Consider the following 4,910-nt stretch of genomic DNA (forward strand, 5'->3'; position numbering starts at 1 on the left):
TTCCTCAGAGCGATGCTTCCTTATTTTCTAGTCTAAGGTTTCCCTCTACCTGTTGTTCCTTTGGTTTCTTATCTGTCCCCTCTTTCCTCAGAGCGCCAGTGAGAGCAGAGGAGGATTTCAGTACAGAATCCTTGCTTTCTAGAGACAGTTTCAATGTTGGTTTTGGAATATCCTACTGTGATTTGCTCGAGTTTACCCTTCATGTTGTGACCTTTGTGCCGTCGAATCTGCGTCTACTTAGGACACGATCACAGTTCTACCTGCTTATAAAACACTGTTGTTTTCAATTGCTACGTCCATCCAAAATGTGGCTAAGATTAGATCAAGCTAGAGATAGTTTTTCCCCTTAAGGGCTAGTTTAGAAACTACATTTTTCCAAAGGATTTCTATTTTTTCAAGGGGAAATGAACTAATTTTCCTTGGGAAATAGAGATCTTTTGAGAAAATGAGGTTCCTAAATTAGCCCTAAAATTGTCGAAATTATTTGACGTGAATTCTAATCAATCTCGCAAAAATATGTATCATTTTTTCCCATCATCTTAGCCTTACCGCGCGCATTCTATTGGTGCCATATCATCGGACAGTTTTTAAGCGAAAACTCCACGAACTAAGGCTAGTTTCACAACACTATTTTTCTAAGGAAATTTTATTTTTCTAAGAAAAAATAAAGTAAATTTACTTAGAAAAATAAAAATTCTATGAAAAAAATAAGGTTGCCAAACTAGCCCTAAAAATCAAAGTAATCAACAGCATTCTATTTGGCGTCGCGGTCTCGCCGACATGTCCTGAATCCTAATAACACCTGATCAGTCGTTAGAGATTTACGTGACATGCCCTGAAACCATAATCCTAATAATACTTGATCAGGTGTTAAAAATTTAATGGTTTCTGAAGCCTGAAATGCTGCTGACCCTGGATATGCTGATACTGCACACATCGAGTACACTGATAAGCGAAATGATTTCCCTTGCAAGCTCTCGCGAGAGACCCTGGATATGCTGATACTGCACACACCGAGTACACTGATAAGCGAAATGATTTCCCTTGCAAGCTCTCGCGATAGTTTGTAGTACCACACAGGCAACTGATACGGGAGGCACTTATCGATAATTCAGGGAAAAAGATGCCGCAAGTTTTTCTAGAATATGTTCTTTTTCTCGAACGTATCATCGTTAAAATTAAGAAATTTGGCTTGGAACATTTATTCCGATAGAATTTTATCGATGCTTTTGGCAAACCATAAAACTGGACCTATTAGAGCATCTCTAAGAGCTCCCTAGAATTCTCCCTAAATCAAGTTTTTTTTCTTTTGAAAAACACAAAAACGTGTCTCCAACGGTTCCACTAAAGTGCTCCTAACTTTTTTATAGCCCTTAAAACTCCATCATTTATAGCTACAAATGAGGGGTTTTTTGGGCTCCACAGAAACAATCTGTCGCTTTAAGAGATCTGTTGGAGAAAATATTAAAATTTACCTCCTGATTTTTTAAATGTCCCTTAAAACTGATTTTCAGTAGTCATTTTCTGGGGAACTCTTGGAGATGCTCTTAGCGCTCTTTGATGATTTCTACCAGGGAAATTTGCAACTTCATAGTCTCAACTTCGGGATCATTACTTTAACTCTAAAAAATGAGGCTTCAAGGATACAACAATTCAAGCCAATTTGTTTATTAAATGTAAGCTTCAAAATCTTTACAAAAGTTCTTACAAATCGAATCTCTAGAGTTGCTGATAAAGTAATTAGACCTTCGCAGACTGCTTTTACACTAGGGCGGTTTATTTTGGAAGGTGTTGTTAATTTACATGAAACTTTGCACGAGATGCATAAGAAGAAGGAAGATGGGATCATCTTAAAATTAGATTTTGAGAAAGCTCATGACAAAATAAAATAGCCATTCATACAATATGTTCTTAGGATGAAAGGTTTTTCGGATACCTGGTGCTCTTGGATTCATAAAATAGTTTCGAAGGGAAGTATTTCAGTTAAGGTAAATAATGAATATGGCCACTACTTATCGCCTATCTTTTTTAATATAGTTGTGGATATGCTCTGAACTTTTGGTAATTTAACCTTTTTAGAAAAAAAAATTATGTTTAGACCTCTGGACGACTTAATGTCGTTTTTGGACACTGTCCAGACGAACGAGCAAAGAGAAACGTGAATGAGGACATGAGATGAGATGCTATGAGATGAGACGTCGATGACTTATAAGCGAAGGTGGCACGTAAATGCTCTGCTTACGGGGCCAGCTTCCTGCGGTACTAGCTCTGTGGCTGTCTAGGGTCTAGCTTCCTGTCGCTAGCCAAAATGCTCCAACGTTGGTGACGCGGATGATTCACGTTTGCTGTCACAGATATGTATAGGTGTATTTTTCCTTTTATTTTTGTGTAGAAAAACGGCAAGCTGATATTGGTGGGCTTGCTATATCTCTGGCGTCGGGCAAAGAAAAAACACAGAACGGCCTCAGGCCTAGATTTTGGTGGGCTTGCTGGCAGCCGCTGTTATTAGATCTGACGGTGGAGAGGAAAAAGGTGGCATGGCTTCATGTGTGTTCAGATTTGCTCTCGTAAATAAAAATCTGATAACATCTTGATTGAACCGCGCGAGGCAATCAGCCAGGCAAGGACCTAGCAATTGGCCTAACCCTGGCCTCCATTTTTCTGAGAGAGGGTGACTTGAGTGTTTTTTTTATATAAACGTGCGCCTTGTGCTGTGCATTTTTTTCCATATAGAAAAAACCGATTAGGTTTGGTCACATACAAATTAAATGTGTGCATGCAATGTTCCAGCGTCGTGTACGAATACATTAGAGCAATAAAAAACGTTCTGTCATATCATATCAAATCAAACCTCATCGAACCATGTGCGGTAATAAAATAACGTTGGAGCGTTTTGGATAGATGCTGGACCCTAGGCAGCTACAGAGCTAGTACCGCAGAAAGTTGGGCCCGGAAGCAGAGCATTCACGTGCCAGTGCCACCCTTCGCTTATCAATTCATCAATGTCCCATCTATACTCGATGGTGTTCCGCAAACTTCTAGCTATGTAGTACATCTATCCACGTATGCTATTAGAGTATCAAACACATAACAGAGCTCGCGCCACATCAGCGCTAGCAAGGCCCGCGCATGTCAGCGAGGCCCGCTAGCAAGGCCCGCGCATGTCAGCGAGGCCAATATCTCGGCGCCATTGATCAAAGCGCCGAGCAATGTTGCCTCAGCGCCACGGCTTATAGCGCCGAGCAAAGGGTCCAAAAACGGCATTAAGTTGTCCAGAGGTCCAAACGTAACTTTTTTCGAAAAAGGGGTAAATTGCAAAAAGTTTGGGGATATGCTTGCCATCCTAATTAATAGAGCTAAATGTGCTGGCCCCTTTATAGGCGTCATTCCACATCTAGTGAATGGGGGTCTATCGATTCTTCAATATGCGGATGATACTATTATCTTTCTTGATAATGATCTCGAAGGAGCTAAGAATATGAAATTACTGCTTTCAGCTTTTGAGCAGCTCTCAGGCCTAAAAATTTATTTCAATAAAAGTGAAATGTTTTGCTATGGTTCAGCTAAAGATTCGATAATAGAGTATTCACAGATTTTTGGGTGAGGAGGGACACCCCCCTTTGAAGTACCTTGGCATTCCTATACACCATAGAGAACTCGGTAATGCAGTCTCGATGATAATTGAGAAAAGGTTTAAGAAAAGACTAAGTGGTTGGAAAGTAAAACTTTTGTTGATCGGTGGTCGTTTGGTCCTTGTTAATTTGGTCTTGACAAGTCTTACGATGTTTATGCTTTCCTTTTTTGAAGTTCCTAAAGAGGTCCTCAACAGAATGGATAAATACAGATCCTGTTTTTTGGAGGGAGAGGGACATAAAAGGAAATATAGACTAATTAAGTGGAACATAATCTGCTCACAAAGGACTAGGCAGGTTTGGGGGTTATAGATCTTGACCTCCAGAATAAGTGCTTATTAAGTAAATGGCTTTTTAAGCTGATTAACGAGGATGGTTAATGGTAGTCAATCTTACGAAATAAATATTTGAGAGAAAAGACATTAATCCAAGTAGAGCATATGCTTGGTGATTCACACTTTTGGGTAGGCCTAATGAAGGTTAAAGATGTGTTCTTGGGTTTGGGACGTTTCAAGCTCAGGGATGGGACCCAAATAAGGTTTTGGGAAGATAGATGGTGTGGGAATGTGGCCTTCAGAGATCTATATCCTAACCTTTATGCTATAGTGAGAAAGAAGAAAGCAATTGTTTCGACTGTCTTCAGAACATAACTGCTAAATGTGGCTTTTCGAAGATATTTGGTTGGCAATAACTTAGTGTCATGCTGCAACTTACAACCACAATTATGAATACTCAACTAACTGATCAAAGAGACACATTTATGTGGTCTTTGCAACAACATGGACAGTTGAGAGCACCTAGAGGGGGGTGAATAGGTGATCCTATAAAAACTTGAAACTTAAAGCCACAAACTTGATTAGGTGTTAGAGCAATAAAGCCAAGTGGCTAGAGAGGAGTTCTTGCGAAACACAATAACCACAAAAAGATCAACACAGAGAGGCACAGTGGTTTATCTCGTGGTTCGGCCAAGTCCAACACTTGCCTACTCCACGTTGTGGCGTCCCAACGGACGAGGGTTGCACTCAACCCCTTTCAAGTGGTCCAAAGACCCACTTGAATACCACGGTGTTTCTCTTCCTTTCACTATATCCCGTTTGCGAGGAATCTCCACAACTTGGAGTCTCTCGCCCTTACAATTTGATAATCACAAACAAGCACGAAAGTAAGGATGGGATGAGCAACACACACAAGACACAAAATTAGAGCACCAACACGTACACAAGTCACAACTTGAGCTCGTAATACAACTCGAAGAGCTCTCTACTCAAATGGAGCTCT

The sequence above is a fragment of the Zea mays genome, chromosome 4 (genome assembly GCF_902167145.1).
Source record: "Zea mays cultivar B73 chromosome 4, Zm-B73-REFERENCE-NAM-5.0, whole genome shotgun sequence".
NCBI classification, from domain to species: domain Eukaryota; kingdom Viridiplantae; phylum Streptophyta; class Magnoliopsida; order Poales; family Poaceae; genus Zea; species Zea mays.